At 37.1% G+C, this 13,391-nt stretch overlaps 1 protein-coding gene across 1 annotated transcript in view; it reads left to right on the forward strand.

Moving 5' to 3' along the window:
- Positions 1-12,367: 12,367 nt before the first annotated feature.
- LOC113067917 (peripheral-type benzodiazepine receptor-associated protein 1-like) overlaps positions 12,368-13,391 on the forward strand; it is a 64,199-nt gene continuing 63,175 nt past the window's right edge. The window contains exons 1-2 of the mRNA XM_026240401.1: positions 12,368-12,579; positions 12,850-12,894. The gene's annotated coding sequence lies outside the window, so the exon portion shown is untranslated. The remainder of the gene's footprint in view (positions 12,580-12,849; positions 12,895-13,391) is intronic.

Below are 13,391 nucleotides of genomic sequence, written 5' to 3' on the forward strand. Positions count from 1 at the left end.
TATATATATATATATATATATATTGTGAGTTATATATGCATACATATGCACTATTTATTTACTTTAAATTATATAATAATTGTATATATAATTTTACATTAAAAACTTGTATTTTAAAAAAGCAATAACTATAACTTTTTTCCACAATAACAGAATTAAAAAATATTGCTTTTAATTAAAAATATTTTTTTTGCATAAAGCATATTTTGAAAAGTTTTGTTTAAGAAGCAATCATTTCAGAATTTCTAAAACACCAATGCAAGATGTTAATTGCAAAACGATCTTAAATTGTGTCCCATAATGAGAATGGTAAACAGACCTCAGTTGAAAAGCAGTTTTCTTCAGACACAAGAAAAGTCGATTTTTGTTTCCCAATGGAAATGTCCACTGTGTTTTATATTCAGATGGCTTGCAGCTCACAGGACGATTCTCCAGCTCTCAGAGTTAGACCGTGGCATGGAAAAGAGAAAATCCGTAGTGCATCCGGCTGAAGATCAACAAGGTGTTTCATCTCACTAACCTTGTGAGTCTATAAGTACCTGGCTGCTCGAGTACGTGTTACGTAAAAAAAAAAAGACAACAGCATTGTGTGTTAATGCGCTGACACCTAGTCCTGCCTGGTTTATGTGAATGAAGAGGAAAGGGAGGAGGAAAGAAGACAACAGTGAAAGCCGGCCCTTCACAGCTATCTCAGCATCTCTGGTTTCAGCTTGTGCTCACGAAAGCTGCAGTTCATCCGAAGCGCTCTGCAGGTTTGTGCTTATGCATAATTACTGCATAGCATTCACATTTTGCATATTTTATCATTTTGTTGTTTCTAGCCATCAACTGTCCTGCTCCTCTGCTGGATCAATAGTGTTCGGCCGCAGCCACAATATCAGTTCAGTGGCTTTCATGGCGCTTGAGTTTGGACAGCTTCCATAATCATTACAGTCCATGTGTGTTAGTGAAGCGCTTCACCCCAACCAGCCTTTGGCACATTTCTACTTCAATCTATACACCACAAAGACTTCATGGACCAAAAACTACAGATTACTAGTTGTTTTTATTGTATTTTGTATTAACCAAGTTCAGTGTTATAGTAATTTTCTTGTATACATCCAAGATGTTATTTAAAATGAGAGAAATAGTGAATGTAAGATTAATTTGTTTAATACCAGACATTTTAATCTATTTGAAAATGGTATGTTTTAATGCGTTTTATGCCTAAAAAGGATCACAATTAAAATTAAAGCAGTCTGCATGCTCCCAGATGATGAAGGGGTCAAAAGCAAAGTCTGCTGTGTATATAAATGTCTTGTTAAGATATTTATTTCATTCATAAGAGTCAAGAAGGATTTCAGCCAAAATGTTAGTTTAAAAATTCCTTATTGCATTCAAAAACATTCCATTAATTTATAATACAATGTTTTAACATAAACTACTGAACTTAATGTGATGCATAATTCTCAGTCATGTATAAATGAAACAAGAATGAGATTATATAATGTTTTAGATACACAATAAACATCATATATTTATCATCATTCACATAGGCCAATCTAATTTATTTTAATTAATTAAATCCGGTTGTTATAAATCTATCCATATATAAACTTGTTTAGACTTTTTAACTAAATCACATTGTCTGCTCAAGTAAAACATTTATGCTGATTCTATGGAATTTGAATAAATGTGGTTTTGAAATATAATTTAAATAGAGGCAGATTTGGTGAAATGGATCCTCTGCGGTGGATGGGTGCCGTCAGAATGAGAGTCCAAACAGCTGATAAAAACATCACAATAATCCACAAGTAATACAAACCTCTCCAGTCCATCAGTTAACATCTGGAGGAGACAAAAGCTGCGTGTTTGTAAAAAAAAATGAAGTTTGAAGTTGCTGAAGTTTTCTAAATCGCTCACACCATGAATCTGGACTCAGACGGCTCTGAAAGTCACCAATATTTTTTTAAATATATTTTTTACATACTTTTTTTCTTTTTACCTATGAGGTCATGTAATTTGAAGACACTGGAACAAGAAAAAAAGGATGAATTATTATTTCATGCAGAAGTTACGTAATCCAGGAACTAGTTTTTTTGACTTTCTATTTGTGTAGCTATCGGATATGTAGTATATTTTTTTCTTTCCTGATTTGGCATAATCTGATGTTTCATAAACCCTGAAATATAATCAGCCCACATGCAGAGTAGCTTTTACTGTGAAATGACCCTTGGATGGACATCATTTCTATCCATTTGATTGATAGAAATTGATACATTATTGGGTGATTTTGTATTTTGATGTTTTACTGTATATTTTATCATTCTCGTGATGCCAGTGATGGAAACATACCTTGTTAGCCCAGTCCTGGCATTAGATAAAAGTCTAAATGAGAATTTTCTGGCAATCTTTATAATTTCCCTTTATCAGCAATAGACAAAATGTGCACAGAACTAAATTGTGTGTATGTTGTTCACTAATGGACTTCCACAGACCTAAACACTGAAATTCTGACCGAAAAAGAATTTGCACGTTTACAATACAATAAAGTTAATTATGTCTTTTTTTTTATTTCACAATGATTTCTGAATTTTTTTTAATTTAAATGTAACAGTTATATTTTTTTATATAAAGTTATATAAAGGTAACTGATAATTCAGACTTTATTCTTTACAATTCTGAGTTTAAATTTATATTTTTATTTAACAATTAAAACATTTTTTTTTTACTTTTTTCCTTTACAAGGAAAAAGTGTCTGAATTGTAAATAAAAAGTTTTTTTTCATTATTTGGATGTCCTGTGGAATAGATATCTGCCCAGTATTAGAGGATTAGTATTAGAAAAACAAAACAACCTTTGATTGGCCACTCTGCGTGTCAGTCAAACAGTCTCTTCCTGTATAAGTAGGCGGCTCTTGATCTGAATAAGCTGCAGTGTTATCCAGACTTTATGTAGATAAACGTCTGGCTCTGTGACAGATGCACTAAACTCTACAGACATCTAGATACATACAGATCTCACACACGAAACATGTTGATGATATTAAGCTGTGATCTGTAATAGCCTCCTAGCAGCAGGCTAATCCCTCCTGAGCGGGACGGATGGGGCTTTTGTTTGGGCTGTTGGAGAACTTTACTTTCCAGTATATCACCTATTGAAGAATTTAGCAACGTATAAACTAATCCCCGTTCTGCAGGACCTCATTGGCTCTCGCTTTCTGTTTCTGCTAACCGGTTATTCACCAGATGCTCCGGCTGCCAAAGTAGGTTACATAAAAAGAAGAACACAAAAGGAAGTAGGAAATAGTCACACAGCTGATTCACAAATCTCAAAGGTGACACAGAGAATGTCACTGCAAAAAAAAAAAAAAAAAAAAGTTATTTTAACTAAACAGTTTCTCTCCTATTCAAATGTTGACAACTTAGATTAAGTAAATAAAGTTGAAAACCTTTTTGAATTGCAATTTTTAACATATTAAATAATGCAAATACAGAAAAAATATTAAGACCCAATCCAGTTTAAAGTTTAAAGTTAAAATAATTCATATTCTTATTGTCTCAAGTCTTATTGTGCTTCTTTGTTAATTAGACTTTCACAGAAACACTGTTAAATACACTGATTCATACAGTATACAGTATTTATTCTTTTGGAATTTAATAAATAAAACAAAGATAATAAAAGAGTATGTTTTATAGGAAAATACTATTGCTTTTTCAATTTCATGTTTAACTTAATTGCTTTTGCTAGCAATTTTGGAGTGAAGATTTTCCAGTGCAGTGCCAATTATAGTATATTTTGCCACAGTAGTAAAAAAAAATGAATAGCTTGTCAAATAGTTTGTTATTTTGTACTGTTCTGTATTAAATCTGTATTATTCTGCTATGTGAGAATGACCTGACAACAGAAACTGTGACAGATTGATTTTTGTGCTTATTCTTTAGACATGTTTTCTCTGACACTAAAGACTTCTTTACACAAAAGCTTTTATAATACTGAAGGACCATATGTTTTTAATGCTTCGGTGTGTCTGTTGTTTAGTCAGTATTTTGGTTATGGGAACAGTGCTTCAGGGTGACAGGAGAGATTAACATGTGATGAAAGCCATAATATTAAATGTCACAAATGTACTGAATAATCCACGATTTTTTAGAGGATGTGACTATTTTTTCCTGAGATTTTAAGATAAATTACAGGAGGGTAAAAATGACTTTAGAAAGATGGTTGCATCATTATATGATTTTTACACAGAGATTAGCAGCTCTATAAGTAAAACATGTTGACTTTAGCAATCTTTGTTGCATTATGTGCCAATGGTGACTATTCAGATATGGGGAAAAAGCACTCTTCAGGTTTTTTCTCCACTGTTTGCATGCCTCTAACCTGTACGTATCTTAATATCCTTTTAGATTTTGGGTCTTAACAAACTTTCCATTTGCTGCTTCTTTTTTAAGGCCCTGTATGGTCCAGTTCCACAGATATTGGGATCTAAATAAGGCTTCAAGACTAAATTGATAAACTGTACAAATTTTCAGTGGTCAAAAACCGAATGCGAGTCACTTTGCATACAGACGATAATTTTATTATTTACTATATTTTTTAAAGAGGAATGCCTGAAGAACAAATAAAATTGAAATAAAAAATTTCTGCAATCATATTTCCCTCTATTAATAACCATAAATAATCATTTTCCAAAGTTTGCAAGCCTCTACCTCAAAAAGTGTTAAATGTATTCATTTTAAATCCTGATTCTTAAACTGTATTTAAAGAGGAAAAAATATTTTTTTAACTAAAATTTGAGCTTTTTCCTTTTATCAAGAAAACTGCATTGAACAAACATATCTGTGTAAAATATATAATACTTCATCCAGAGAATAGTAATATTTTCTTAATTTGACTTTCTTTCAATGACTTCTTATTTATTTATTTAGTTTTTACTAAATGTATCGCAGTTTCTACTAAATTGTAACTATGATTGTGTTCAGAATATCACACTAATTCTATAACAGTATGTACAGTATGTATCCCAGAATGCATTGTGTTTGACCTTCTATCTCCAGTGTAATGAATAAACCAATTGTAAATTTTAGCAATGCTTTCTTGCATAATTGCTTGTATTAAAAAAATTGTAATTGCAACCTATCAACCTGAGACGATAACTGGATGTTGAATTAAATATGCAACATAATGAAGCCACATGGCAACAGTGTAGAATAATGCAGCATGTAATGCATAATGGTAATGATACATACTCTTTCATTGAATATTTTTAGGCCAATCTCCTATTGTTCTGTTAACCTTGAATATGATATCAGATATCTGTATTTCACAGCATATCCAGTGCACCTGTGATCTTGAAGTGCAGTAGATGTTTCTGTCGGACTCTCTCTGGGTGGTTCACACAAAAAAAGAAGCGGATTAGAAAGGAAGGGACTCAAGTGTCCTGGAATGAAGCCGTGGATGTGAGAACACAGCCTGAAGCTGCAGGATCATCCGTCATGAGGTTTTGTTGGGTTCCATGAATTAATTTATAGCGATTACTGAAGGTGTAGCTGCTCCAGTTTGCCAATGAGGATCATGTTATAGCTTCTGGGGTTTATTATTGAGAATGAAGTATCAAAACAACACAAATACATACAAATATATGCATTGGGCTATGTGAGATGGTAAAGTATTCTGCTGACAGTTTGAAGAAACAGTGTCAAGTATTATTCTGGTAAATCTTTTTCCAGTCATTGGAAACTCTAGCATAACCTGGAGCTATAATATGACAGAAATATATAAACGGATCTGATGAGATAACATATTTTGATCTCTAAAAGAACAAAAATACTGTAAAAATAAACACAGAGTACATTGCTGAACCTAAAAAACATCCAAAAATCATCTTCTGGCTTTTATTTAAAGGATGTTTGGACAAATGATTGTTTTAGGTTAATAGGGATTTGTTTTGTCATCTGACAGTAGTATCATTCATAAATAAAAATGATTACTCTGATAATAATGAGAATAAACAGTATTAATAAATATCTGATTGGAAGGAGTTACACTTATAATTATGGGTAAAAATGAGCATAAATATGATTAAATATTACCTTACCAGAGTATTAGATATAAATATGGATAATAGTGAGAATGCTCATTATTCATAAATAGGGTATTAATTCGGATAATTATGGATAATGAAGAGAAAAAATATTATTAAGCATTTATTTAGATAATTATGTACAACAAAGAGAATAAATATTAGTAATAAGTGTGTCTAATTAGAAGTATTAATTCTGATCATTTTGGATAATGATTTGTCACGGTTCATGAATGCACCTTCTCCTGCTCGTCTCATGTTACGTCATGTTGATTGTTTAATGTTTGTGTAACTGCAGCTCATTCCACCAGCCTACTTAATGCCCTGTCTTTCGTCTCTTGTTTGTCAGATCGTTATTTGAGGTCCTCCGTGATTCATGTCTGTTAGTCCTCCAGTTCTACTGCTTCGTGTCTTGTTTCCTGTTCGGTCTACCTTGGATTACACCATCACCTCGGATCTATCACCATCACCACCTCCACCAGCGCACTCAAGAACCTACTCCCCTGTCTGTGCTACCGTCGAGGTCCCTGCGTCACCTTCCAGCATCTCCTCATCATTCACTCATCTACCAATAAACATTCTTTAATTGCATTTGCCTCCTGTCCTCCATCGTATCGTAACAGAGCGAGTAACCAATCATCCGCCCTGGAAGATTTTCTCAGCGCCAGTGCTCGGAGGATGGACTCCCAGGAGAGGAATCTTAACGACACTGGTCGCGCGGTTCAGGCTTTGGTGGCGCAGGTGTCCAAGCTCACCCAACAACTACAGCTGCTATGAGTTCCCACTGCGCCGCTCACACTGCCTGTTCCTCCCACACCACCGCAAGCCCCCTCCCAGCCGGAACCAAGTTTCCCCATTCCGGAGTCCTACTCAGGTGAGCCTAACTTTTGTAGAGCTTTCTAGAACCCGATGCGATATGCATTTATCTCTCCAACCTAGAACTTTCGCCAACGAACAAGTCAAGGTGGCTTTCGTCTTGACCCTGCTCACTGGGAGGGTGGCATTATGGGGAACAGTGGTGTGGGAGAACCAAGATCCATGCTGCGCCTTGTTCCAGACACTCTCCGCCGAGATGAGGTGGGTCTTTGATCGGGCGGCGAGGATGCTCGCCGAGTTACGTCAGAATGAGAGATCCATCTCGGATTATTCCATCGAGTTCCGTACTCTGGTGGTGGAGTGTCATTGGAATGAGGAGGCGCATCTACGCTCCTCCCGGTAAAAATAAGATGGTCAGCACAGATTCACCACTGTCAAGCACTACTGGACTCAGGGGCGGAGGGTAATTTCATGGACATTACACTTGCATGCAGACATCACATTCCCCTCAGACCCCTCACGCACCACATCACGGTTCACGCCCTTAATGGACAGAAGCTACTGGTCATCTCTCACATCACCGAAGACATCACCCTCATCACATCAGGCAACCACTCTGAAACCATCTACTTCCACATCCTTGGCTCTCCCCTTGCACCCATAGTCCTCGGTTACCCCTGGCTCCTCCTTCACAAACCCAAAATAGACTGGCAATCCAATTCCATTCTGGCTTGGAATAATAAATGTCATGAGTCTTGTCTAGTGTCTGCCTGTCCGTCTGTTTCTATGTCTGTGTTTCAGGAGGAGGCAGTGGATTTGTCTAACGTGCCCGCTGAGTACCTCCACCTGAAGGAAGTGTTCAGTAAGTCTCGTGCTTCTCTTCCTCCGCATCATACCTATGACTCTGCCAAAGAATTACTGTCAGGTAAGTCTCTGCCTAAAGGCAAATTATATTCACTTTCTGTTCCTGAAAGGGAGGCTATGGAGAAATATATTTCTGATTCTCTAGCTTCGAAGTTCATCCGCCCTTCCTCTTCTCCAGCGGGGGCAGGGTTCTTTTTTGTGGGGAAGAAAGACGGATCGCTGTGACCTTGCATTGATTACAGGGGACTGAACAACATCACGGTAAAGAATACTTATCCTTTGCCGTTAATGTCTTCAGCCTTCGAGAGGTTGCAGGGAGCGTTGATTTTCACGAAATTGGACTTACATAATGCTTATCATTTGGTCCGCATCAGGGAGGGGGAAGAATGGAAGACCGCTTTTAACACCCCCAAGGGGCACTTTGAATACTTGGTCATGCCCTTCGGGCTCTCCAACTCCCCAGCGGTCTTCCAGGCATTCTTCAACGACGTGCTGCGAGATATGATTGATCAATTCATATATGTCTACCTGGACGACATATTGATTTTTTCCTCTTCTCTCCAGGAACACGTGCAGCGAGATATGATTGATCAATTCATATATGTCTACCTGGACGACATATTGATTTTTTCCTCTTCTCTCCAGGAACACGTGCAGCACACTCGACGAGTGCTTCAGAGATTGCTAGAGAATGGGCTTTTTGTCAATTTCTGTCAAGAAATGTGAGTTTCATGCACAGTCGGTTCCGTTTCTTGGTTATATTGTGTCGACTGAGGGAATATGCATGGATCCCGAGAAGGTTAAGGCTGTGGTAGAGTGGCCAAGTCCAGATTCCCGTAAGGCCCTACAGAGGTTTCTGGGGTTCGCCAACTTCTACTGGCGTTTTATTCGCAACTTCAGCCTACTAGCCGCACATCTGACTGCCTTGACCTCCCCCAAAACTACGTTCAGGTGGTCAGACACAGCCGAGGCTGTGTTTGCCAAACTGAAGAGCTGCTTTGTTTCAGCCCCTATCCTGATCACCCCGGACCCATCACGTCAGTTTGTGGTGGAGGTCGATGCGTCGGAGGTGGGGGTAGGGGTGGTGTTATCTCAATGTTCTCCCTCAGACGACAAGGTGCATCCATGCGTTTTTCTCTTATCGATTATCCCCTGCCGAACGAAATTATGATATTGGTAACCGAGAATTGTTGGCAGTCAAGATGGCATTGGAGGAATGGCGCCACTGGTTAGAAGGATCGGGGGTTCCTTTTATAGTATGGACCGACAACAAGAATTTAGAATACATTAGTACTGCCAAAAGGTTGAACTCCAGGCAGGCTCGGTGGGCACTTTTTTTCCGGACGTTTTGACTTTACTCTCTCGTACCGCCCAGGTTCCAAAAATATTAAACCCGATTCCTTGTCACGTATTTTTGACCATTCCGAACACCCATCCACTCCCGAGTGCATTTTCCCTGAGACATTAGTGGTCTCCACACTCACATGGGAGATCGAATCGAAGGTCAAGACAGCCTTAGAAGGGGTAACGCCTCTGCCCGGGTGCCCACTGAATCGGTTATTTGTGCCGGAGGGAATACGGTCCAACGTCATCCAGTGGGGGCATTGTTCTAATGTGGCTTGTCATCCAGGAGTTAACCGTACTAAATTCTTAGTCAATCAAAGATTCTGGTGGCCACTTATGGCTCGTTACATTCACAGTTTTGTTTTGGCTTGCTCGGTTTGTGCCACTGGTAAGATTTCCAACCGCCCCCTGATGGTTTACTTCAACCGCTGCCGGTCCCTTCGAGACCCTGGTCCCACATCGCACTAGATTTTATTACCGCCCTCCCACCCTCCCAGGGCAACACGGTAGTTTTGACCGTGGTGGACAGGTTCTCGAGGGCCGCACATTTTATTCCCTTGCCCAAATTACCCTCAGCCAAGGAGACAGCGTTGACCATTGTAGATCACATCTTTGGTTTACATGGCCTCCCGATAGACGTGGTTTCCGACAGGGGACCCCAATTTGTGTCCAAATCTTGGCGAGAATTCTGTAGATTACTGGGAGCGACTTTAAGTCTGCCCTCAGGGTTTCATCCCCAGAGCAATGGTCAAACCGAGAGAGCTAATCAAGATTTGGAAATGGTGTTGCGATGTTTGGTTTGCAAGAAACCTTCCTCATGGAGCCAACAATTGTCAATGGTGGAGTATGCCCACAATACCTTACCAATATGAGCTATGGGCCTATCTCCATTTGAGTGTAGTGTAGGTTACCAGCCACCTATTTTTCCCAGTCTGGAATCCGAAGTCGGGACGCAGATTTCAGTACTTGGTGGACTGGGAGGGTTATGGTCTGGAGGAGAGAAGTTGGGTGCCTGCTAGAGACATCCTGGATCACTCTCTTATTGATGATTACAATCGACAGGTAAGGGAGTCTGGGGACGCCAGTAGGCTTCCTTAGGAGGAGGGGTACTGTCACGGTTCATGAATGCACCGTCTCCTGCTCGTCTCATGTTATGTCATGTTGAGTGTTTCATGTGGGTGTTATCGCTGATCATCTGATCAGCGGCAGCTGCAGCTCATTCCACCAGCCTACTTAATGCCCTGTCTTTCGTCTCTTGTTTGTCAGATTGTTATTTGAGGTCCTCCGTGATTCATGTCTGTTAGCCCTCCAGTTCTACTGCTTCGTGTCTTGTTTCCTGTTCGGTCTACCTTGGATTACAACATCACCTCGGATCTATCACCATCACCACCTCCACCAGCGCACTCAAGAACCTACTCCCCTGTCTGTGCTACCATCGAGGTCCCTGCGTCACCTTCCAGCATCTCCTCATCATTCACTCATCTACCAATAAACATTCTTTACTTGCATTTGCCTCCTGTCCTCAATCGTATCGTAACATGATGAGAATAAATATTTGTAAATGCTTTTAACTAAAAGCATTTATTTATATAATAATGTTAATAAATATTATTACATTTTGTCTAATTAGAAGTATTTATTCTGATAATTATGGGTAATAATGAGAATAAATATTCTGATGACTATTACTATGAATCATTATAATTATTTATTAATCATTCTTTTAGATCACTGTCTCACAGCTGTCCAATAACAATAATGATACCAATATCTGAATACATAACGGAAACAATTCATGGTTCGCAGTCATTCAGTTTTTTTTTTTCCAAGGCCTAATTCTGTCAGTAAACCCTGCAGAATAAAAGAGGTTATAATGTGGGTGAATCCTATAATGTTTCTCCATAGAGGAACAGACAGTCTTTCTATGGACATTGTGTTGTTTCCTGACACATGTGTTCCTGTAGGTCCTGTAATACAGGTTCATTTTCCTGGGAATGCTTGTCTTTCCCAGAAACTCCTCTTTATCTAATAAAGCTTCCTCTTTCATTTTCTTGATTTTTTTTGTGTGTGGCTTTTTTTTTCATATTATTCTCCTAAAGCTGGTTATTATCCATCAGGTTTCTATGCTGTGTTTGTTATTTAGCTCGTCTTCTGTTGTTTTTGGGAACACCTTAATCTTATGACTTATTTACTTAATTGTGTGATTCGTTTTGTGTCCCAAATTAATCGTTTGGGGGGAAAAGGAAGAAGTTATTGTAAAAAAAAATATTATTGTGCAGGATAGTCCCTTCATCTCTACTTTACAAAACTGAAATCTAATGCTCTGGCATCATAATCAACAATAAACATACAATAAACAACTTTTGATTGTTAAAAATGTTCATGATCTTGCAGTGCATTAACTAATAAAACCTCATTATTGTGCACCAAATATCACTGTTTAGAAATAATAATAATAATAATAATAATAATAATAATAATAATAGTAATAATTATAATAATAATAATAAAGATATAGTATTCTGGTGACCAAATTAATTTCAAATATTAGGAAAAATGCTAAAAGGCATTTTCTTTATTAAATATATATTAATTATAGATTAAAAGGTCAGTGTGGAGAACAAGCACAAAAAACAGATCAAATTATATTAAAAATATTAAGGAAAATTGCGAAGCAGAATACTTTCTCTTATACTTATAGCAGAATACTAAGCACTTCAAAAGCTATAATATATAGCTTATATATATATATATATATATATATATATATATATATATATATATATATATATATATATATATATATAAAATTTCTGAATGTGCAAATTCCTGATTTTATTATATAAATTATATATATATATATATATATATATATATATATATATATATATATATATATATATTATTGATTCAAATGTCAGTGTTGAGATTATGACACAAAAATAAAGACTTCTAGTGGCCAAATTAATTTAAAATAAAAAGGGAAAAACTGCAAGATAATGTTTTTAAAGTAATTATATATATATATATTATAGATTAAAATGTCAGTGTATAGCCAAACACAGAGCAAGGTTTGCAGATAACACCTTTAAAAAATAAAAAAATCAGGAAAGTTACACTAAATGATTAAGTATTAAATTATTATTAGTCATTTAAAAAAGAAAAAGTGTTTTTTTTTTCTTAAAAATAAATGAATAAATAAAACATGCCCTAAAGTGATTTAACATTCAGGTAAACTCGAGTGTTGTGCTGTCTGCAGGTGTCCAGCAGCGGGCGCTGTGTCCTCAGTGGATCTCGCAGCCGGACATTGATGTGGTCACTGAAGCAACTGGTGCTTAAGACGCGTTCGCATCGACAACAGCAAACAACGAGTAATATCGAGCTGACGCGCTTTCTAGAGGATTAATGCGAGGCTGAACGCGTCTTTCTGACGTGTCCAGTGAAACTGAGCAGTATATGAAGAACATCTTGAAGTTTCCGTGAGGAGGAAGGTCAGTGTTTACATCCCGCTCGTCTATTCTCTCATTAAAGTCTCTGTGGCGATAATGACACGCGTCCGACTGTAGCATGACACTTAAATGTTTTGTTTCAGGGACACGCGATACATTGTATCGTCTTTGAGTTTGTGTTTCATCGCGCTTTTGTATCTTTGTATCCTCGCGTTTGTGTCATTGTATCATTGTGGCTGTGTGTTACTGTATCATTGTGTTTGTGCGTCGTAAACAATCAAACCAATGATATTTACCGCGCTTTCTCTGCAGGTTTCTGAGGGACAGAGTGGTTTTGGTGTTTTCTGTGATACATAGGTGAGATTCAGCATGCATGTTACATTCTCATGTTTAACCTGTTTTGTTTTCTGTTAAAGGAAATGAATTATTTGTCTTGGCAATATACCTTCATGGCAGCCAGTCAAAAGTTTTGACACACTTAACTGACTGAATTTTTTTTTTCTCAAAAGCATTTAATATACAGGTTTATGCTTAAACATTTGAAATAGGTTTATAAACAAATAAATTTCGCTGCAAATAAATAAAAGTAGTCTATGTTGTCATTTGCCTCACGTTTTTGATCACTAAATAATTACCATGCTTACATTTGTGTTATTTTATAGACTTTATTATTATTATAAAATGTTGAAATCAATTATAACAGGGTGTGTTCAAACTTTTGACTGTCAGAGTTTTAATTGTTTATTTAGCGTTTAGTTTTGCTTGTTCAAACAAGGGCAGTATTGGTGCATTCTTCTTGTAAGTTGGTATTTAGCAGTTGGGAAGTTGTGATAGCAACATCAGGAGCTGTCACT

Source organism: Carassius auratus, linkage group LG30F, assembly GCF_003368295.1.
Source record: "Carassius auratus strain Wakin linkage group LG30F, ASM336829v1, whole genome shotgun sequence".
NCBI lineage: Eukaryota > Metazoa > Chordata > Actinopteri > Cypriniformes > Cyprinidae > Carassius > Carassius auratus.